This window comes from Pinus tabuliformis, chromosome 6 (genome assembly GCF_031772625.1).
Source record: "Pinus tabuliformis cultivar Carrire ecotype Pingquan chromosome 6, CPIR1, whole genome shotgun sequence".
NCBI lineage: Eukaryota > Viridiplantae > Streptophyta > Pinopsida > Pinales > Pinaceae > Pinus > Pinus tabuliformis.
In genome coordinates, this window is record NC_142292.1 from 1,191,290,189 (window position 1) to 1,191,315,555 (window position 25,367).

Consider the following 25,367-nt stretch of genomic DNA (forward strand, 5'->3'; position numbering starts at 1 on the left):
ATTAATCATCGAATGAAAGTAGCATTACAATATAACTGTGTTCTCTTAACAACAAGAGTCTGTAATTAAATTACAAATTCAATAACAACCGAGATTCCTCCTTTTCTTTTTACAATCATCTCCTTTTATAATCAGAAAGGGTAAAAGATAAATGGTAAATGTGATCCCTCAGGATCGAGAGATCCTAAGGGATTCGCAACCGATTTCCAACTTCAGACATCCTTTCCTTTCTCACGTTGATTCTCCTGATTCGCCTTTAGCCTTGACGTTAACCGCCACATTCCTTCCTTGGCTTGTTGATTTCTGCTATTCCTTCGTTAGGGAACAACATTTGTCCCTTTTGTTGTTTCCCTGCATAAATAAGGGTAATAATTAGCTAATTCGTAACTGCAGATAATTCCTTTATTTCTTACCATAATTCTTTAATATATTAACACATTAGTATATAGAAAAGATAAGAATAAAGGAAAAGAATGATGAGATTAATTGTAATTACATACCCATTTCATGACTCAACAACCATGTGTTTGTGATGTAAAAGACTCTAGAAGAGTCTATTTTGTAACTCTAGTTAAGAGTTGATGTAGTCAAAATTAACCACTAGTAGGTTATCGGGTTGTGTTATAACCGGGTCACTAGGAAGAAGAGGCATTCCATTCTTCCGAGAACTTTTTGTTCCATAGCTAAGAAAAGATACATTGAAGAATGCACCCTTTTACAGATTCATTTGTTATTGTATATCTGGATGATATACTAGTATATAGTGCTACATGGGAGGAGCATATTTCACATTTGATGCAGGTGCTAGAAACATTGAAGAAGCACCAGTTGCTAGCATATCTCAAGAAGTGCAAGTTTGCACATTAGTCCTTGGTGTATTTGGGCTATGTGATTGGTGGAGGAGAATTGAAGATATATCCTTCCAAGATGGAGGCCATCATGAAATATTTGGTGCCTTTTAATGTTACTAAGGTTAGGAGTTTCATTGGAGCAACACAGTACGTGAGGAAATTCATAGCCTCGTTTTCAGTGGTAGAAACACCGCTCCACACCATAACAACAAGTGGAAAGAGTTTCCAATGGGGAAAAGGGAAGTAAAAGGTTTTCAATGAGTTAAAGAAGAATGTCAATGAAGCACCAGTTATAGCATTACCAAACTTGCAATGACCCTTTGAAGTGGAGACATATGCGAGTGGGTATGCTATGGGAGTTGTCGTGATGCAAGGAGGAAGGCTCGTTTGCTACCATTTTGAAGTATTTCATGGGGAAATTATTAACTACCTACCTACAATAAGGAGATCTATGCCATGGTGCAAGATGTGAAGAAGTGGAAGCATTATCTGATGGGAAAGGAGATAATAATCCACACATATCACCAACCGTTACGGTGCTTGCAAGCCCAGAATAAGCTCTAGTAAACCAGACACTACAAGTGGATGGGGTTTTAGAGTAGTTTCATTTGGTGATCAAGTATACAAAGGGAAACAAAATCAAGTTGACCGATATGCTTTCAAGGCCACCCACATCGAATATTACTACTTTAGGGACTCTTATGGACATGGAGCCATTCACCCATGATGTATACAAAGAGGCATATTCAAAATATGAGGACGTCAAGGAGGTATATTAGCAGTTGCAGAGTCAGAGTCATGTGCACGATGGTGAAAACACCGTTGAATACCATCTCCAAGGTGGGTTACTCTACAAGCACGATAAGTTATGTGTTCCTAAAGGTGAGCATTTGCAACTGATTAGAGAGGCTCACACCTCCAAGCTTGCAGGGCACGTTGGTGTAGGGAAGACCGTGGATAACTTGCAGAGGTAGGTGTATTGGCCCAAGATGCAAGAGAAGGTAGATAGGTTCATAAGAGGATGCATTATTTGTTGTACCAACAAGCCTAACAACATGAAACATGGTATGTATCATCCCTTACCTGTACCTACTTGTCCTTGGGAAAGAATTTCCATGGACTTTGTGGGAGGTTTACCGACAACTAGGAAGGAACATGACTACCTATTCGTGGTAGTTGACAAGTTCAACAAGATGTGTGTTCTAATGCTCTGTAAAAAGACCATCAACGAACAAGAAGCAACAAACTTGTTCTTTGGACAGGCCTAGGTACACTTTGGGATACCAAGGAGCATCATTTCAGATAGGGATATAAGATTTCTAAGTGCATTTTGGACTACATTGTGGGAGAATATGGACATGAAGTTGAAGATATATACAACATTCCATCCACAAAAAGATGGGCAGATAGAAGTAGTCAACAGGGCTTTGGTGCAACTTCTTATGGGTTATAAATAGAATCATCCAAAGACATGGGATGAAAATATGGTATATAAACAACATTCTTATAACAGAGTGGTCCACACTTCTACAGGAAAGTCCCCATTTGAAACTTGTTTTGGATCTTTTCCACCTTCACATTTGGATATTGCATACAAGTAGCAAAGAGGAGTGAAGGAAGACATTATAGGAGATGCTTTGAGGGCTAAAATTTTTATAGAGAAGATTAGGAAGATCCATCTATAGGTACATGAAACACTACAGAACTCAGAAGTGAAGTATAAGGCCAGGCATGATCAACACATAATAAAGAAATCATTCAAGGTGAGAGACAAAGTATGGCTACAGTTGAACAAGGAGAGGCTGCAAGGGTCTGGTAAGAAAATCAAGGCTCTAAAGTATGGTCCCTTTGAGATACTGGAAAAGGTGGGTGATAATGCCTATCGACTTAGTTTACCACCATATATGCACATTTTCTCAGTTGTAAATGTAGACAATTTGAAACCCTATGATCATTCCATGCTAGATAAGGAAGAGGAACAAGTCCTACCTTTTGTGGAGAATTTGGCACCAGATGCTCAGGTAGATTTGACAAAAGATACAATTTTGTAGAAGAGGTCTAGAACTACAAGACAAGGGCAATAAAACCTTTGGTATATTGGGCTGAAGGGAAAACTTCCAGGAAAATCTAAATGGTACACTAGGGAGAAGGTGGAGGAAAAATTTCCTCACCTCATTTGGTAAAATAATTTTGGGACCAAAATCCTCACCAAATGAGGAGGTGTGATCCGAATTGGATAATTATATTGTCTGTCATCCATCTCGATGCGTTGGGATTATAAAAAGTGGAGGAATCAGGTCGCGAGACTGTTTTTACCGGCGGGGACCGAGTTTGGCGAAACGAGGTCTGAAACCTTCCGGAAGAATTTTGAGGCATAAAACGACAATTTTTTTGGTAAAACTTTGCCACTTATCGTAACACATTTTCATGATATTCTACACACAGAAAGCTTTCCAACGATGCAAGAATTGCGTCAATCAGAGTCTGTATGCAAAAGTTATGCCACTCAGAATTTGACCTTCCTATTTTCACACCTATAGTTTGGGAGGATGCTGCATCAGCCCCCATTATTCATGGAAAAGGGGCTATCCATGTGTTTGTGATGTAAAAGACTCTAGAAGAGTCTATTTTGTAACTCTAGTTAAGAGTTGATGTAGTCAAACTTAACCACTAGTAGGCTATCGGGTTGTGTTATAACTAGGCCACTAGGAGGAAGAGGCATTCCATTATTTCGAGAGAATTTTGTTCCATAGTTGAGAAAATATAGCCAAGAGAGATAGGAGGTAGAGCACATAAAGAGGATCTATGAACTATAGTAGCCCACAGGCCACATACATTACTTATTTGTATTTGCAGCCATATTTCCAGACAGAGAAATAGAGCAAAGTGACCTCACCTTCCAACTGGGTTTTCTCCCGAAAGGGTTTCCCAGAGAGTATATTTTGTGTATTATGTGTGTGAGATTATTTTGTCGTTCTCTACTTTTCTTCTTGATTTAATTTTACATGCATGCACTAATTACAGTTAATTTTACAGATCTAGAAATTACATAAAACTGTGATACTGTAGAATCTCATATTTTTAATATAATATTATCAGATTTGTTGTGACAAAATGTCTAGTGGAATATCCACGATAGTTTACAGATCAAAGCATGAAGTCTTAGCAATGGTATACTCGCTTCAGAAGTTTCGTCACTATATGTTGGGTGGGCACTTCAAATTATTCAAAGATCTTTCAGCTCTCAAGTATGTAGTCAATAAGTTTTGTTGGAAGGGAGGATTTGTCGCTAGTTCCTTCTATTTTAGGAATTTTATTTTGAGGTTGTTGTGAAGCCTAGATGAACTAATGTAGGATTTAAATACCTATCTCACTTAGAGTCAGGATATTTTGGAGAATCCATTTATGATAATATTCCAAATGCATACTTGTTTTGAATCGAGGTTGTCATAAACTATCTAGAGGAGATTGCATTATTCTTAACTATGAATATGTTTTTTGGAGACTATTTGCAACCCAAAAAAGACACTTGGTGGTGAGTGTTACACATCATTTTGTCGCATTAGGCAAATTACCATCAATTTGGATCTTTCGCTATCTATCAAATTATTCCAAAGCATCCTCCATAGTCCATTTATGTTAATATGCAGAAGAGACCATTAGAAACTACGCAAAAGTACGCTCTATCTGACACTATGGCCTCCACACATGACTTAACAAAAGTAAAAATAAAAAGTAAAGTCTAGAAGAATTGTTAGTCGAATCTTTCCCAACTAACAAGGTTCGAATGGATGCCTATTCAACTTGATCCTTACCATTGGTGCTACTTCCCTCTCTTTGTGGATCTCCTATCCCACCATTTGTGGATATAATCCCTTAGGAAGAGGATCCTAAACCTCCTCCTCTTGGCCTATAAAGCAAACATAGGCCAAAGGATTGGAGAGGACTATTAAAGGTAGGCTTATGTTGCAAGAATAAGGCTAGGAGGCTTTTCATCCAAGGAGAGGGTTGGATATTGTGAGAAGAGGCTTGTAACATCAAGTTTTTGAGGTTGTAAGCTTGTTCTCCACTTTATTTAATATAAAAAGTAACCATTCTTTCCTAATCATGTCTTCTCTTATCTCATTTGTGGGATTCGTTGATCACTCACATAGGTTATGATTGGTTATTGATTCAATTTATGATATATGTTGAGTTAATTAGTTCATTTATATTTCATTTTATATAATAGTATATTTGATCTTGTGTGTTTTTGTCTATGCAAATCTCCTTCGAGACATCATGGAGATGTTGTGGAAATCACTAGAACATTCTATAAAGCATCAAGGGGGAAGCTAACTATCAAATACACTAAAAGGGACTTCAATAGGAATTTCGATAAATAGTAAGTGATCTCTCTCATATTCTTTGTTTCAATCAATCGTAAGCTAAGGAAATGTAGCAGTTATTTATTGTTTGTTACTAGATTTATTTGAGGTTTAGGGGGATCCATATTGTTTGCAAGAGGGATTAATCCTCGTAACAAATTGGCGACTCCACTTGGGAACATCTCACTCTCCATTATTCTCTTTGTTTTGACCTTTGATCCTTTACTCATAACACTATTTGAGTGTTTGGAAATATTGAAAATATGGATTTTATGTTTTATTTGTCTTGTTTTTATTTTTTCTAAAAATTTCCAATTGTGCACACTTTTTCTTTAGGTACAAAGCATATTTATGTGCACTTTTACTTTTGCAACAATGCGTATGCACCCTGGATTGTTCTATTACCTGTGCACATACCTGGAATTTTCAAAAATTTCAGTTTTCTCTTCATCAAGTCTATAAATTTTGATATTTCCTATTTAGTTACACTCGTTTATACCTTCATTAAGTCTCTGACAGTATGCCTGAGTGTTGTGAAAGAGTTTTCTTGTAATTTTTTTGTTTTCACAATTTAGGGTAAAGCTTCATTTGGTGTGTGGTCGATCTATCAAAAGAAAGATCAGTTGGTCTTGGTTTGTTGTCTTACTGTATTTCTTATTTCGAACATATCAGGTCTTGTGTTTATTTTTCTCTTCTCCAAAAGATTGTTTTGTGAATGAAAATAAATGATTTACAAGAATGAGTATTGTTTATGAAAAGTGCTTCTTATGCTGGTGTTGAAACGAAAAGTCATTTTTCTTCCATTGCTGAAGTGTTTCTGAACTGTACTCTTGACTACATTGAAATCATAACATTCAATAGGGAAAATTAATTTTAGTGTTGATTGGTTTCTTCATGCATTTTGAAAATTTTCAAGTGATTGTATGTCAAAGAGAAAAGTTTCTTGATTTTTTGAGTTATTGGGCAAAGTGAAATTTTGAAATTTAATTTTCGTATTTGGGTAATTCGACATTGAAGATCTGCATTTAGAAAAAGGGATATAGTGGGATTTAAGATCATTTTGCATTTCCATTGAAAAATTGAAAAGACTCTTTCCTTACTTCAGTTAGAAATTCATTGAAATAAAATATTACAATTTCATATTCGATTGCATTAGGATTTGCGTCAAGTCATAATACCATCAGTTTCACGTCCATTACCTTTGAGTAACAACTCTTAAAATCAGTGCTAATAAAATCAATCTAGAATTTTTTATTATTTTAGGGCTCTTTTCCACCTACATTAGATCAGGTTGTAGGGATTTGGAATAGGGAAGTGAGTTAAATTTCCAACGATGCAAACAAACATTAAAATCTTACGATAGGGAGTACATCCATTTATTGCAATTTGGCTTTGGGAAGCTCCCCTTGCGAAGGAGTTAAGCATGAGATCATGTTGGACCCAGTGGATTGATCGACCCCACTTCATTGGTTATGGTAGAGTGAATTAAACGTATTAAAAACAATGCTGAAAGGTACTTGGGTGATCAAGTGCTCAAAATTAGGCTCAAAAATCAAAGTGTCAGAATCTTGATAAACTTAGCTTTAGATCAAAGAGCTCATCATTTTGATTCCAATGGTGTGAATGACACTCAAATCCAAGCTTGTATGAAGAAGTTAGAGCAAGTCAAAGTCCGGGTTTGACTTGGACAGATGGCAGTAAAAGATGATGTGGCAAGGCCCTTCAGTGAATGGGGAAGCGCCAAGTGGTAGGCCGCCATTGGCCCCCACATTTCACAAATCACATATTGCAGGCAAGTCATGTGAAAGAATCAGCCCCAAGCAAGATCAGGGTTGTGATGCGATATATCACAATCACACTTCGCAACAAGGAAGGCATTGCATAAATCAGCCCTCAGCGTACTCGGGTTGCGATGCGATAATCACAATCATAGATCACAATTTCACACCATAGAAGGTAGAGTTCTGCATTACATTACCCACCGATTCTCCGTCTATTGTGATTTGTGAAAGGATTCTGGATGTGATGCGACTAAGGGTTACAGTTAACAGTACCGTTGGGTCCGCCATATCGCAATCACACATCGCCCCGCCGCATTCACAGACCATAAGACCTCTGGTTTTCAACCAATTGTGATTTGCAATGGGACAATCAGTGCCGATGGATTATGGACCACTGCGCGGTGAAATTTTCGCTCAGTTAGCACTTTTGGGAGCTAATTTATATGATCATTCTAGAAATGGGGCAATTTGTGGTGTGAATACTGGGAAAACAAGGAGAAGTCATAACTTCTTTAGTTTTCCACCAAATTGGATGAAAAAAGAGGTTGGATAGCCATTTTTGGACATTTTAGACTGATTGGAGCACATTTTAGAAGCATTTGAGTATCGTAAACACATCATTTTACACTTTTGAGCATAATAGAGAGGCTCAAGCCATTGGAAGCAGGACCAAGGCGGCGTAGCCTAGGAGGGGTGAACTCCTTTATCATGTTCTTGTTGTAATGTGTTTTTGATGATGTTCTGTACATATTTATGCTACTATTCAGTTTCTTATTTATGTTTATTTTCTCGTAAAAATTAACATAAAAACTCATTTTTCACTTGCAAAATTTCATGAATCCTTAAGCACAATGAAAGATTTTTGTTTCTAATTTGAGGAGAGTCTTAACACAATAATCTAATATTCTAAATTAGATCAATTTGGTATCAGAGCACTAGGTTTTCTTTGTCAAAGAAAGATTTAATTGTTTGCAAGTTTATGTCATGCTTAGAAGGTTAAAACTCAAAAGTGGTGAAGGAGAGCTAGTTGGAAGCCTTGAAGTTGGGTCAAGGGGAAGGAGAGCAAGGTTACCACAATATCCAACACCACTTCAACCTCAAGTTGCAGTTGAGACTCCAGAGATCATGTCTCATGAAGGAGAACTTACAAACATGACAGAAGATGAGAAGACCTTCAGAAAGGATTTCTTTGACATGACAGAGATGTTGAAGGTCCTCTATGAAGAGAGGAATGCCAGGTTGTAAGGGGAAAGTTCCAAACCTCCCAAAGGAGAAGGCTCTTCAGGAGGTGGTAATGGAAAAGGAGGTAATGGAAATGGAGACAAACCTCCACCCTCTCCACCATCTTATTCATCTTCTTCTTCATAAGCGTCTTCACCATTTTCCACTAACACAACCCTTACTCATACTCATCATCATACTTCAAAAGGAACTATTAAATCACATTTTTTAAAACTTGATGTTAAATTTGAGCTGCCCATGTATAATGGTGAAGTGAACGGAGAAAAGCTTGATAATTGGATTCGTCAGTTGGAGGTCTATTACAGGATTCAAAACCTTCAAGAGGATGACATAAAGATTCAGTTATATTCCTTGAGAATGGATGGTGCAACACTAGTATGTTGGGAATCAAAGACCCAAGAGGATATTAAAAAACATGGTAATATCTTAATTTCTTGGATTGATTTCATTGCTGCAATCCAAAGACAATTCTACCCTCTAAATATATGCAGAAATCCATCATGAATTGGTAGAACTTTAGACAACTTAAAGGTCAAAATGTGCAAAATTACACCTAAGAATTCAGAAAAAGGTCTTTGATGTTAGGTGTAGACTTGCAATCATAAGACACATTTCTGAAGTACATAGGGGGTTTACACAGTTGTTTTAGGCATATTATCTTAATGGTTAATCCCAATAATCTAGATGATGTGTGTGTGCAAGCCACTCATCTTGAGGCAAGAGGGAAACAAATTCCAGAAGAAGGTAGTATAAATCCATTTAAGAGTAAAGGAAAGGAAAATGATTTCAAAGGAAAGGAAAAGAAAAATGTGTCTATCGAAAAAGAAGGAGAGAAAGTTACATGCAAACATTGTTCCAGAGAGGGTTATGATGAAGCTCATTGTTGGAAGCTTCATCCTGAAATGAGACCAAAGAAAAAAACAACAAGGGAAAACAGAAGACAATTGCAACCACTCAACAGGATTTGGGATCCGATTCAGGTGATGAAACTAAAATCACAACCATGGGGTTAAAAGGAAAAGAATCCATTGTCAACACTAGTTCTTCAGACTCACAAAATGAAACTCCAAATGAAAAGAGGAGAATATAACTTTTTCACATAAGGGTGATATCAAAACACAACAAGATTGATACACTTTTCAATAGTTGCTCTCAAGCCAATCTTATCTCTGAAAACATTGTCAAAAGTTTAAACTTGGAAACCGTTCCACATCATAAACCGTATCCACTTGGATGGGTGTGTGACAATGGGCAATTGCAGGTTACTAGAAAGTGTAAACTGAAATTTGTTATTACTGAAAATATAATAGATGAAGTGGAGCTTGATGTTGTGTCGTTAGATATCTGTGGCATAGTATTAGGTAGCCCGTACCTTTATGATAGAAAAGCTATCTTCCATAGACATGAAAATAAATATCATTTATTCAAAGATGGAGTAGAATATATTGTGAGAGCTCATAGCAAGAAAACAAATCTTTCTCTTGTTAACGCAGGGCAGATGAAAATACTAGTGAATTCGAGCAAGAATTTTGTACTTCTAATGATCAAACCCAAGAATGATGTTGATAATGAAGCTTTTAAAGGTTGTAATTCAAATCTGAAATCTAAATTGGTTGACATAGTTAATCAATATGATGAGATGTTTCAGGAACCAAAGAGATTACCTCCCAAGAGAGGAATCCAACATGAGATACAGTTGCAGCAAGATCGTCCTCTTCCTAACATTGGCATGTACAAGATGTCAGTGATGGAAAGTGCAGAAATTAAGAAACAAATTCAAGAGTTGTTGAATAAAGGTATCATCAGACCATCTTCTTCGCCATGTGGTTCACCTATTGTCTTGGTGCCAAATAAGGATGGAACATAGCACATGTGTGTGGACTTTCGTGCATTGAACAAAATTACGGTAAAGAACCGTTACCCACTGCCCATAATAGATGATTTAATCGACCAATTGAAAGATTTAAAGTATTTTACTAAGTTGGACTTAAGAAATGGCTACCATCAAATTACAATAGTTGAAGGAGACATTTGGAAGATAGCATTCAAAACAAAACAAGGTTTGTTTGAATGGCTAGTTATGCCGTTTGGTTTATGTAATGCTCCCACTACATTCATGCATGTGATGAATGGTGTATTGAGGCCATTTCTTGATGAGTTTTTCATAGTCTACTTAGATGACATCTTAATTTTCAGTAAATCTCAGGATGAACATGTCATGCATGTAAGAAAAGTACTTGATGTCTTGAAAAAAGAACAGTTGTATCCTAAGATGTCAAAGTGCGAGCTTTGAAAAAATTCTTTAGTTTACTTGGGTCATATTGTTGGAGGAGGTGAGTTGAAAACAGATCCCTCCAAGGTTGACATCACTGTGAATTAGCCAAGGCCCAAGATAGTTACAGAGGTAAGAAGTTTTTTGGGAGAAACCCAATATTGGAGGAAAATTCATTGCTAATTTCTCTCTTATAGAAGCTCCTTTGCATGACAAGCGTGAAAAAGATTTTTAAATGGGGAGGGAAAAAACAAAAGGCCTTTGATGCATTGAAGGAAAAGATCAATACAACTCTAGTATTTGCACTTCCAGACTTGAGACAGTTGTTTGAGATTCAGACTGATGCTAGTGACTACGCTATGGGCGAAGTCCTCATGCAACATGGTAATCCTATCTGTTTTCATTCAGAAACTTTTAATGGTGCAGTGATTAACTATCCTACATATGACAAGGAATTGTATGCATTAGTGCAAAGTGTGAAAAAATGGAAACACTACTTGATGGGTAAGGAAACAGTCATTCACACTGATCATCAGCCATTGCAATACCTGCAATCACAATCAAAGTTGCAGCAATCAAGGCACTTTCAATGGATGGGTTTTCTTCAACAATTCCAATTGGTAATCAGGTATAAGAAAGGTATCTACAATACAATATCTGATATGCTTTCTAGGCCTATTTTTAGTGCTGCTACTTTACTCAAGCATAATTCTATTTTACATGAAAGTTATATTGAGCAATATGCATTAGGTAATGACTTTCAAGATGTTTATGCAAGCTTGAGTCAAGGTGACCATGTAGAGGAATTGGATTATCATTTGCATGATAACTTGTTGTACCATATTGGCAAGCTTTTTATTCCACGGGGAGAAAGAGTTAACATCATAAGAGAGGCACATACTTCTCTTATTGTTGGTCATTTCAGTGTAAGTAAGATGGTGGCACATCTACAGAGGTATTGTTATTGGCCTTGTATGCTTGAAAGTGTGTCTCATTTTATTAAAGGATGTTCATTATGTGCAATCAGTAAGCCTGACAATAGGAAGTTAGGATTGTACACACAACTTCTGGTTCCTACACGACCATGGGAGAGTGTTTCTATGGATTTCGTAGGTCTTCAATTGTCAACAAGAGGTCATGATTATTTGTATGTAGTTGTGCATAGGTTTAGAAAAATGTGTATTTTGATGCCATGTAAAAATAAAGTTACAGCTGAACAAACTGCTCAGTTATTCTTTCAGAATATTTGGGTGCATTTTGGATTTCCCACATCCATTGTTAGTGATCGAGATTCTGGCTTTGTTGGGAATTTTTGGTCAAGCTTGTGGGGATTTATGGACACAAAATTGAAAAAGAGTACATCCTTTCATCCACAAACAGATGGTCAAACAAAAGTGGTGAACATAACAGTGATACATCTTCTTTGTGGGTACTATAGCAAGCATCCTAAGTTGTGGGATGAACATTTTCACTATATTAAGCATGCCTACAACCGAGCCAAGCACTCTCCAACTCAAACTTCACCATTTGAGGCATGCTTGGGATACTTGCCTAAATCTCCTTTGGATTTTATTTTTTGCAAATATGTTTCTATTGAAGGTCATAGCGACATAAACAAAGCAAGAAATTTCATTGAACAAATCCAATTAGTACACCAAAAGTTTCAAGAAGAACTTGAGAAAATCCAAGACAAGTACAAAGAAAGGCACGACAAGCATCGTCAAGATCTCAAGTTCCATGTTGTTGATGAAGTTTGGCTTCACATTAACAAAGAGAGGCTCCAAGGAGAAGGTAAAAAGATAAAACCAATTAGATATGGTCCATTCATAATTTTGGAAAAGATTGGTAACAATGCCTTCAAGTTGGATTTGCCTTCATATATGAAAATTTATGTTATTATTAATGTTGATAATTTAAGGTTGTATGGGCCTCCTCTAATTGAAGATCAAGGAGATAATATTCAAATTCCATCTATTGAAGACTTTTCTCCAGAGTTCCTTGATGAGCTTAAGCAAGACACTATACTTGATAGATGAACAAGGACATCAAAAAGGGGAAGTATCGATTATCTTTGAGTGGGGCTCAAGGGTACAAATCCTTTAAAAGAAAAATGGATAGAGGTTGGAAAGGTGAGGGAACAATACCCTCACCTGCTATACAATTGAGAGTGATCCTTTTGGGGTCCAAAAGGCTTCTAGTGGGGAGGAGTGATCAAGTGCTCAAAACTAGGCTCAAAACTCAAAGTGTTAGAATCTTGATAAAATTAGCTTCATATCGAAGAGCTTATCATTCTGATTCCAATGGTGTGAATGACACTTGAATCCAAGCTCATATGAAGAAGTTAGAGGAAGTCAAAGTTCAGGTTTGACTTGAACAGATGACAAGAAAAGATGATGTGGCAAGGCCCTTCAGTGAATAGGGAAGCGCCAAGTGGCAGGTCGCCATTGGCCCCACATTTCACAAATCTCATATCGCAGGCGGGTCGTGTTAAAGAATCATCTCCAAGCAAGGTCAGGGTTGTGATGTGATAAATCACAATTGCACTTCGCAACAGGGTAGGTATTGCAGAAATCGGCCCCTAGCGTACCCTGGTTGTGATGCGATAATCGCAATTGATGGGCCTATAAATTAGACATAAATTAAGGCCAATGCCTCTAATTTAAAACATAAATTAAGGCCTATGACCATCCTTTAGCACATTAAACCTCTCTTTTTGCATTAGATAATTTATTTTTAACTTTAATATATTCATTAAGAAGGTTTATGAATAATTGAATATTTATGCCTAATATTATTTATCTTTTATGGAATATTATGAGAATATTGGGAATATTATGAAGAGGTTGAGGAGGAGATAATTTAGGGACTTGTTCCCTACTACTTGTTACAGATCCATTTGGGCACATCAACCCCAACCTACAGATCAGTACTATTAGGGCCCATAAAACTCTAATTTAGTTTTTACATGCACTAAAGAAGTCAACCATCAGAATGCCTAGCTTCCACAAGAAGTTCCATGACTGAAATCATCCAAAAAATGCCTCTAAGAAGATCAGCACAGGCAGGCCTTCATTAGGGTGCATTGCAGTGCAGTCCAGTACGCTGCTAGGGTGCTATGCAATGCACTTGAGCACTGGGTGAATTTGAGGAAATTGCATTGGGGTTTGGGAATATTCTTATCCATTGGATGCATCTTGAAGTTTCCCAAGTTTATCTACTCCTTTGAGCTCGAATTTGGATGAGGTAGGGAGTTAAGGAACATCAATCCCTTTATCCCTTCCTCCATGGAACTAAATCCTAAGTTTGGGAGGGCATTCATTATCACCATTTATGGCATAACTTCCTTCATTCACCTATAAAAATATCACTCATATAAGTCATCAGGGGTTGGAAATCATTGAATTATAGGGAGATGTTGTTAGTATGAGACTTGAGTTGATTTCAAGTATTGTAATGATGCCAAAATGTCTTGCTTGTTATGAGGAGAGGATGGGATTGAACTAGAGGAGTGATGCTGAATCAAGCAAATTAGGTTGTAACTCTTCCTTTTACTAATAAAGTGTTCAAAGATTTTTCCATATGTTTGTATTGTTCATTGATGATTTCATATGTGTATTATGAACTTGATTCCATTCTATGTTTAATCAATAGATCATTATCATATGCTTTGATCGGTTTTTGTCTTTTGTCCGTGTGCAGGTATTTTTCAAGCATATTAAGTACGGAAAGGAGCGACATAATTGATCAAGAGAGATAAGGAGTAAGTGAAAGCTACAGGTAGGCTTCTTTACTGTCTTATTTAATCTATTGGTTATAGAAAAGGTAGAGAATGCTTTGCACTGTTGTTCTAGACTTAGTTACTAGTCTAGGGGTTTAAGCGTTTATCCGTAGACATTAAAACGTCCCAAAACAAATTGGAAACCATACTGGTGAGTGAATCATCTTTCCTAGTAGCTAATCCACCTCCTTAGACACCTTGACATACTTTACTTGTTGTAATTAATCCTTTTGCATCGAATTTTGGTCAAAATTTGAGGTTATATGACTCTTGAGTGGCCTCACAGGAATTAGCACAAGCTAGCCTTACAGATAGTGCACTGCAATGCACCCTCCAGTTAGAGACAGTGCACTGCAACACAGTTACTCCCTCTTTGGCCTGCGCTGATCTTCCTAGGGTCAGATTCCCACCCTTGGAATTAAATTTTTGCCAAAATTCTTCTGATTGCTTGTTTGTTGATTGTAAATGGATGTCATGTCTCAGAAAATAGGTTTTCATCTCCTTAGATGGCCCTACTTAGACTAGGATTGATAAATGTTTCTTATGTATTTAATTTGTCATTTTCAATCTATAGTCGAAAGTTAGTGTTTTGGTTGATTGATCTTTGTCGAAAGAAAGTGTTGTAAAATCGTCTTTTCCTTCGAAAATTGAATTGTCATAAAGTCTTAATTCATGAAAGATTGATTGATTGATATGTGCATATGATTAGTATTTTCGTTGAAAGTGTCGTAATTCCTCATTTCTTTGAAAGCTTAAGTGTCATAAAGTCTTCCTTTCCTTGAAAAGAAATTGTCGCAAAATCGTCATTTTTATGAAAAGAGTTTATTGATCAATTGTGCATTAGTTTTCCTTTTTGTTCATTCACATTAAGGCAAATCGAAAAAAATACATGCATTGCGCATATTAAATTTTGTGAATGCTTGATAGGAATAGCTAGGGAAATTGCATTAGATATGCTCTTTTCTTTTTTATCAAAATAAATCTGATTGCACTATCCCTAAGTAGCCGAGGATTTTCATTGTTAAATTGAATGGAAAGAATTCTTATCATATTAGTTGCATTTTAGGAATTGAAAACATACATCACATGGTGAACCTTGAAAGGAAAATTCTAAAGAAGATCAACTTAAAATTTATCTGAATTTACATAATGGAGCATTGTCACCTAACGAAAAACATTTAGAGGTCTAGGCTAGAGACGTGTTCCGAGTCATAAAACAAAGCAGCTGTTGCTAACTTACATCTCGAGTGTGATATCTCCTTCCACGTACGTGAGTATATCGTAGCTCGTCTGCGTACCTTCAGGTATATAGGGCAATGTTACAATACGTAAAGTATTTGGGAATGCTCTTATTGTGTGGTTTTGCATTAGACAACACTTATACGGACTGGGCCTCCACGTACCTTCGGGTATATATGGGAGAAAAACTCTAGGTTGCTATCCATCCTTAAGTAACCGAGTCAGCCGCCTTGTACACTGTGATACACTGAACACAACATTCAGGAAGATTGCCTACCCGTACTTCTTGGTTCGCTAGGAGGTATTCTGCAGTTCACAGTTGCTTGGTAAGCCTTTTGCCTAGATTATCCCTCTTTTGTTTTGTTATGTTACTTTGATTAAAATAAAATTAATTGGCCGCAGATAAGATCCTCCACACTCACTCCTTAGTTGATCTTAGGTTGAAACATATGGCGACAAATCTAGATTCCACCCATCAAGGAATTCCTTTTGATGGGAATCCTAGTCCTTTTCCTCCTTTTGGAAATATTGGTGCTCCATATATGGCTACATTGTCCCTTCCGGGATTTACCATTGTCTTGCTAGTATGGTTGTTTTCAACCTCCTTGGTTCAAAATTTTGTGATTTCTCCACAATCGAGTACACCTCCAACTGGACAAAATCAACCTCCATTTGATCCTAAAGTTGACCCTTTGCCTTCTTCCTCGGTTGTTTCTTCCTCCCCTTCTTCCTCTTTGCCTGGTGAAAGTATTGGTACTAGTAACCAGGTTGCTAAGAAGAAGAAGAAAGGGAAGAAGAAGAAGAAGAAGCAAATTCAGCCATTGCTTTGAATGCAACATCTAATGAGAAACCATCCATCAAGCCTCACAAAGTTCGATATCCATGAAAACTTTGTGCAAGAGACCATCTTCTTCGAAATTGTCCTAATATTCCTCGGATATTATAAGAATGGTCTTCCCGTTCACATCATCCTGTGTCTTCAACTTGTCGAGATCATGTTGGTGACACACCATCAACTAGTGGTAGTAAAGTTCATGGAAAGAAGGGTAGAGTTAAGTTTCCCTATAGGTTATGTGAAGGGAATCACCCAATTCACCCTTGTCCCTATCTGGATGAAGCCAAAAAAGTGTTGGATAACCATCCTGCTTCACTACAACGACTTCCATCTGGTTACAGGAAAATCTCCCTAAATCCTTCACTAATTGACAAATTGACTGACCAAAATAAACTGTTAGTCAAAATCACTCTCTCTGAAAGTGAATCAGTCTATACCCGACCCAAATCAACAGGTCAAGGTAACAGTTGACCCGATTTCACCTTCAGTAAATTGTGCCTTTCCCGAAGAGAGTGAACATGATACCACTCAAGTTCTTTTTGTTTCTTCAGATTCTAATGAGCTTGGGAGTAGTCCTCCTGTTCCATCAAGATAGGAGGAAAATAATCCCACTCTCATAACTCAAGGGGTTAATTCTCTTATTTCTACAGTACCCCCTCCAAGTAGTCTGCTCACTTCCTTCGATTGGAATCTACTAGCAGGATTCTGCCTTCCTTCCTATGTGCCTTTCCATATCATAGTACAAGTTTGTAATATGATTTTATCTGGCACTATTATAGATGAAGGTCCATTAGTGAGTATCCTTTCCTCAACTGCTTGGCAAGCGCTCGGTTCGCTGTTACTTGTTCCTGTTACCCAAAATCTGTTGGCTTTTAACAGAAGAACCAACCGGCCATTAGGGATCCTCCCTTAGTTACCTATTACTTTGGGAGGAAAAATCATTTATTTGAATGTGATGGTAGTCCCAGGCCCTTTGGATTACAACTTTTCTAGGGTGCGACTATGTTTATAACATGGGAGCTATTGTTTCAACACTCTTTCGAGCAATTTGTTTCCCGCATGAAGGCAGAATTGTCACCGTTGACCAGCTTTCATTTCCCGGTCCAAATATGGCTCCTAGTCAACCATCTTCCCTAAATGGTCCTTTTGTACCAATGGCATCATCCCCAACATGAGTTAATTATGTGGCAACCCATTCCATACCTACATCAACTGACGATCAATTCAGTAATGTTGTACATCATGTACTGGGGGCATTGGAACCAGGTCTTTCCTTCATGACCTCTTATGAGTTGTGATCAAAGGTTCTTGAGGATAGTTCCTTGTGTTGCGTCAAACTCGTTAAAAAATGAAACCAAGGATATGAGGATAGTTCTTTTACTGTGTCAACCTCATTAAAAAATGAAACAGGTCCATGCGAATAGTTCTTTTACTGTGTCAATCTCGTTAAAAAATGAAACAGGCCCATGAGGATAGTTCCCTGTCTTGTGTCAACCTCGTCAAAAAATGAAACAAGGGTCCATGAGGATAGTTCCTTGTTTTGTGTCAACCTCATTAAAAAATGAAACAAAGAATATGGGGATGGTTCTTGGTCTTGTGTTCACCTCATTAAAAAATGAAACAAGGAATATGAGCATAGTTCCTTGTCTTGTGTCAAGCTCATTAAAAAATGAAACAAGGTCCCCTGGAGCAAAGTTCCAAGTCGAGTCTTTGATTAGATCTCGTAAAATCCTAGTCGAGTCTTTCACTTGATCTCGTATATGAACCTTCATTCCATCCACTTGATAGCCACGAGTAGTCTACTTAGGTGAATGTAATGAAGCTTGGGGGGCATGCACCTAGTGGTAAAGTTAAGTTTCCCTGTAGGTTATGTGAAGGGAATCACCCCATTCACCTTTGTCCCTATCTGGACGAAGCCAAAAAGGTGTTGGATAACCGTCCTACTTCACCGTAGTGACTTCCATCTAGTTATAGGAGACTCTCCCTTTCATCATGCTGGGGGCATGTAAACCAATCTCAAGCATAGTTTTTCATTTCAAGCTTGTTTAAACATGAAACTGAATCCAATCATAGTCCCCTATGGTTCAAGCTTGTCTAAAAATGAACCCATTTCCATTTTAACCCTCATGATTGCCATTCTATCAGCCTCTTTCGTCATATGAGACTTGGTTGTTTTCATCCCATCGCCACCATCCCTTTGGCCGATCATACGCTTTCACTTGGTTGTTTTACCTTTTTTTGAGGAACAATTGCGATGAGTGGTATTATTAGGTAGCCTCTTCACATAAATCAACATGTTTTGAAAAATTCCAACATCACCGGAACCAGTTGCTACCCTAGACACCACTCATTCCTCAAAATGGAGTCCTATTTAAGCTCTTTTCAGACTCTCTAAACATGAAAAGGTTTTCGAGCGCTTGTCCTTTCCAGCTCGTTAACGGATTGGAAACGATATCTCTCTTGTATTATTTTACATTTTTTTAGACTTGAGAGATTAATTTATGAAAAATAATTTTTGGAGTTTTCTTTTTGTACCTTTTAAAACTCTCTAAACATGAAAAGGACCGATTTATCTTTGTCGTTAAACTCATTAAGAACATCAAATAGCGATAAACTTGTCCATCTAGACAAGACCAAGTTTCACCTTTGCTAGACTCGTTAAAGCATCAAATAGTGATGGATTCACCCGAAGGGTGGAATTATACAACAAGCATATGTTATTCTCCTCAAGCTTGATAAAAATAAAGAGGTACTAGTCAACAATGACTGGGGAAAATTGGAAAAAGGGGATAACACTTTATGGTAGCAAGTCACTCTTGAACATGACACTTTCACCTCATCACCATGACTATGTGGGTTGGGTCATTAAGCTTGATGGTTATCACACCATTGGTATATCATACCATCCATTACTTTGTTTTGGGTCAATGCTACCAATTCATCTTAGTGTCGCCGACATGTTCAAGAGAAGTCATTTAGTTCAAACTTCATCCTTGCAATACCGTAAACCTTCATTTTCATGACCGCCATTCCTGAACCTTCAGTCGTCAGTCAAATTTTCATCTCGAAAATCATTTACCTTGTTTTGTGTCATTGATGTGGGATACATCAAGGCCCTCCTGCGACGAGTCGTTTCTTGTCGACATCAACACATCATCCAAGAAGTTGACTTAGAAACACCCCTTTAGTGCCTTAAGGCTTGTATACATCAATGGAAGGTTTCTCGCTTTCGGTAATAGGTTGACATCACTGGCCTTCAACCGAAAAACTTTGTATGGTGTTCGACATTAAATCATTTATTCACACCATGCGAAATGTACTATAGTACCTTGAGGGTCATCATCATTATCGGTGATTCCTTTCGCGTCTATTAACAACTTACATCATTGGCTGGTAATCAGATGATGTCTTCCCATGTTCGACTTCAGATCATCTATTCACATGGTTAGACTTGTACTTGAGCAAAATATTGAACGAGATTGAAGACCCCGGATCTAGTTTCATCCATCTGGGCTACGATATTTTCAGGAGTACTAAATCAGATGTACAATGGCCTTATATTCATGGTCATCCATTCATGGGTCTATATTTGTAGATGACTATATTTGTACATGTAATGAAAGTTTATAAGCTGAGCATGGGTATGCCTTCCCTCAACAAGTTCACGAGAAAAAATCAAATTATTATGATATATGTATTGTAATTGATGCAGGTCACCTTTTGCTTCAAAACCTCCTCTCGGCATGATAAGGCATTTCACTCAACATACATATTTATGACTTCATGCTTTAGGGGGAAACTGTTACATATCCATTTGGCACATCAACCCCAACCTACAGATCAATACTATTAGGGCCCATAAAACCCTAATTCAGTGGTTACATGCCCTAAAGAAGTCAACCATCAAAATTCTTAGCTTCCCAAGAAGTTCCATGACTAAAATCATCCAAAAACTACCTCTATGAAGATCAGCGCAGGAAAGCCTTCATTAGGGTGCGCTACAATGCAGTATAGTACACTTCTAGGGTGCTATGCAATGCACTTGAGCCTGCTTTGGCCTGCGCTGGGCGAATTTGAGTGAAATTGCATTAGGGTTTGGGAATATTCTTATCCATTGGATGCATATAGAAGTTTCCCAAGTTTATCTACTCCTTTGAGCTCGAATTTGGATGAGGTAGGGAGTTAAGGAACATCAATCCCTTTATCCCTTCCTCCATGGAACTAAATCCTAAGTTTGGGAGGGCATTCATTATCACCATTTATGGCATAACTTCCTTCATTCACCTATAAAAAGACCACTCATCTAAGTGATTAGGGGCTGGAAATCATTGAATTATAGGGAGATGCTGTTAGTATGAGACTCGAGTTGATTTCAAGTACTGTAATGATGTCAAAATGTCTTGCTTGTTATGAGGAGAGGATGAGATTGAACTAGAGGAGTGATGCTGAATCAAGAAAATTGGGTTGTAACTCTTCCTTTTACTAATAAAGTGTTCAAAGCTTTTTCCATATGTTTGTATTGTCCATTGATGCTTTCATATGTGTATTATGAACTTGATTCCATTCTATGTTTAATCAATAGATCATTATCATATGCTTTGATCGGTTTTTGTCTTCTCTATGTGTGCTGGTACTTTTCAAGTGGCTTAAGTATGGAAAGGAGCGATAGAATTGGTCAAGGGAGATAAGGAGTAAGCGAAAGCTACAGGTATGCTTCTTTACTGTCTTATTTAATCTATTGGTTTAGAAAAGGTGGAGAATGCTTTGCAATGTTGTTCTAGACTTAGCTACTAGTCTAGGGGTTTAAGCGTTTATCTGTAGACACTAAAACTTCCCAAAAAACTACTGGAGGATCAATAATAAATAATAAGTCAACAAGATATTATGGAATTATGGCACAAATTGTGCAACTCCAATGATTAAGAAAATATAGGAATGTGTTCCACTAATCAAGGGAGAAGATCCACTAATCATGTGGTTTCAGTGGGAAAGCTTCCTCCATCCATGGGGAATGATTCTTAATCATTTTGTATAAGTACCAAGTCGAATTTGCCTCTAGGGAATGATTGAGAAAATATAGGAATGTGTTCCCTGCCATTTAATGCAAATTTCTAGTATTGGGGACTAGATCCACTAATCAAGGGATTTTGGTGGGGAAAGATTCCTCCATTCATGGGGAATAGTTCCTAATCATTTTGTATAAGTACCACATCTAATTTGCCTCTAGGGGGAGAATTTCATTAGTGTTATTGTGGAGAGAGCTTGTATTTTTGCAGCTCCATTGTATTTTCTTGTAGGGATGTAAATCTATTGATGAAAATAATGAAGATTGGTGTCATGTTCAACTTCTAAATCTTGTTCTCCTCCATAGGTCTTTGATTTTCCTTGGGCTTGGCCATCCTAGGAACCTCAGAGCCCTTTTGTATCATTCTCTTTTCTTCTTTTCATTTCTTATTCACATGCATCTTTAGTTTTATTTATTTCTATTCTGCATTTAGTATTAATGATTTCATCCTTGGAAAAGCTTTGGAAGTTCATAGTAATCATTGAGCTACTTGGATTAGTCTTCTTATTCCCAAATCTAGATTGTTGGACCTCCTTTTTAGCAAAGAACAGTAAATTTATGATATTTTTTAGAGCATGCTAACGAGCTTCAATCGACTTGATTCCACTTGCATTAGATCAAAAAAACATTCTAGTTCATAAAAAAAATTACCCCATTGAATTTGCACTTGATTTGGTTAGGCATTTTTTATATTTACTAGCTCACTAGTTCTCGAATTCCTAGATTTTCAACTAGTAATATTTTTTAATTTTTTTAGCATGGGTTAACAGAGGTATTTTTGAGTGATTCCACTTGGAATGGGGACCTAAGACATCCTAGTTAATAAAAAAAATTGTCCCATCCAATTTGGATTTGATTTTCTTGGTCATTCGATGAATTATAGTAAATATGAACATCCTGTAAGAAAATTCTCCAAGCTTTTTGAGCAAATCTATCCATCTCCCAACTTTGGTTTTGAGTTCTGAGTGATCCTAGGCATTTTCTCACTCCATTCCACCCATCTACCACCTTCCCTGAGCCTTCCATCACCCCCAACACCTTCCATTTTTCTCTCGGCTATATTCTGTATGTTTTTAGGGGATCCTGTAGGTTTCTAGTACATCCTGTAGGTTTTCCTGAAATGGCCTGTTTTGAGGCCGAATTGAGAAAAAACCTCTAACAAGTCACCAAAATCCTCCCAAGGTTCTCCCACACCATCCAACCATCTCCTAACCATTCCATACAACCTCCAACATCCTTAATTCACCTGCCACATCACCAAAGGAAATTAGTTTGCATACTTGATTTTGCATGAAAAGATAAAAGACAAAAACAAATTTATTTTAGTCCCTTTACTTGCACATTAGTGATGTTTGATGCTTCTTACTTTCATTCTTAGATAGTAGCATTTGGTTCATGATAATTTAGCATTAGTGTAAAGCATAGTTTCTTGGCAATTAATTAGGAAATGGTGTGATTTAGCATTGAATTTCTGTCTCTTTCCTTGTACTTTCTTTCTTGCAATAGGTTAAGGTTCCATTTCGAACATTTAGTTTTCTACAATTAGTTTAGGATTTGAATTTAGTACTTGCACTCCATTACATCATGACAGCAAAGGAAGGACACATTGTATGTCGCACATATAGTGCCGACACCTCTTAAGTTTTTATGAACCCCGAGTTGATAATTAAAGTCGGTAGCCTTGGGAGTTGCAACATTCTTGTTTCAATACTGAGGCTCATCAATAATCGCAGATCACAATCGCAAACCACAAAAGGTAGAGTCCCTCATTATGTTACCTATTGGTTCTCCGCCGATTGCGATTTGCGAAAGAATCCCGGATGCAATGCGACTAAGGGTTACAGTTAATAGTACTGTTGGGTCCGCCATATCACAATCACACATCGCCCCGCCACATTCACAGATCATAAGACCACTGATTTTCCACCGATTACATTTACGATGGGATACTCGGTGCCGACAGATTATGGACCGCTGCACGGTGAAATTTTCACTCAGTTAGTGCTTTTGGGAGCTAATTTGTAGGATCATGCTAGAAATGGGGCAATTTGTGGAGCGAATATTGGGAAAACAAGGAGAAGTCATAACTTCTTCAGTTTTCCACCAAATTGTATGAAAAAATAGGCTAGATAGCCATTTTTGGACATTATGGACTGATTAGAGTAGGTTTCAGAAGCATTTGATCATAATAGAGAGGCCCAAGCCATTGGAAGTTGGATCAAGGAGACGTAGCCCAGGAGCGGTGAACTCCTTTATCATGTTCCTGTTGTAATGTGCTTTTGGTGATGTTCTGTACATGTTTATGCTACTGTTTAGTCTCTTATTTATTTTTAATTTCTCATAAAAATTAACATAAAAACTCATTTTTCACTTACAAAAATTCATGAATCCTTAAGCACAATGAAAGCATTTTGTTTCTAATCTGAGGAGGATCTTAGCACAGTAACATAATATTCTAAATTAGATCACTGGGATTCATTTGGAAGTAAACCTCAGATTAACCATGTTGAGGAACTTTCAAGGTGATTGAGCTTTGTTACTCTACCCTTTTGTGTACGTCGATTTGCAATTATGCCCCTCGGTTAAATTGTTTTATGTGGTAACCTTAGAGACCATAATCTTCGATTTATTACCCTAGGTGACGACGGAGGGGAAGTCTCTGTTATACCTGGAACAAACATTGTCTAGGCTTACTTAGACCTTTTTGGAGGGTATTCTTCATTTGAGATGGCATAAATGAAGTTTACTTGCACCATATCATGTACATTAAGAAGGTTGTTAGCCTAACTGGTTCCACCTGCTCTATCTTTAGCCACTTTTCACTTTTCACTTTGCGATGTTGGATTTCATCAATAACTATTGATTTCGCTGTGAAAAGCTTGTTTGCATGGTTTGATTCCTTGGATTTACTAGCGCATGTCATTTTTTTTTAACTTTTTAGAGACCTTAGATTTGGATTGTGAATATTATTTGGATTTTTTGATAAACTTTCATCATGGTTGATTTACCAAGGAATTCACAGAGAATGCAAGGTAAACCCCTTAAATTTACACCTGATTAATTGGAAAATATTAAATCTAAAAGGTCAAAATCAACAAGATCTAAACCATCAGAACAACCCAAAACATCTATAGTTTTAGAATTTAGGACAATAGAAACTGAAGTGAATCCAACAAGAGAAGTAGAATCAAGATTAGTTCATTCTGGCCCAGAAATTACCAAGTTGTTCAAAGTTGTTCATACTGGTGAAGTTTCAAATGCATAACTAACCGAACCAGAAGTAGAAGAACCTGAGTTTGATATTTCTCAACCTGAATCACCTTCGACTGTTATAGCTCTTACTCTTGCTCCACCTTCACCTCAAAGGAAGCTTATAATTACAACTAGATTACCTCCTGGTTTAATTATTATTGAAGATATTAATGGGAACGAGGAGGAAGAATCACCTCGTACTCTAGTTACCACTGGTGAACCTTTTGATCCAAGAGTTCCTTTTATTCCTTTCCGACACGATCCTTGGTATTCTACCCCTTTTAAATTTTTAGGTCCTATTTTTCCACCTCACCACATTCCTTTTTATTCACCGAGATGAACCATGTTATAAATTCCTCTTGGGAGCCAACGTACTGATTCATCTATGTTTACTAGCTCTCTGAAGCCACTATTGTATGGTGGTCCTTTAGTTCCTTCTAGATACCAGTCACTTACTAGGACTTTTTTAGGAGCTACTCCTTCCCCTAAACCTTCTACTTGGTCATTTGGTTTATCTACATCTATTGTTCAAAGCATGAAATCCATACTTAAGGAGCTTATGGCATCAAACCAATATGTTCACATGATATCCGATAACTTAGGTAATCCTCAAGTAACCCCAAATGGTGTTTATTACCCATATGGGGGGCGACCACCTTATCCTCCACCCAGAGGAAAACCTATT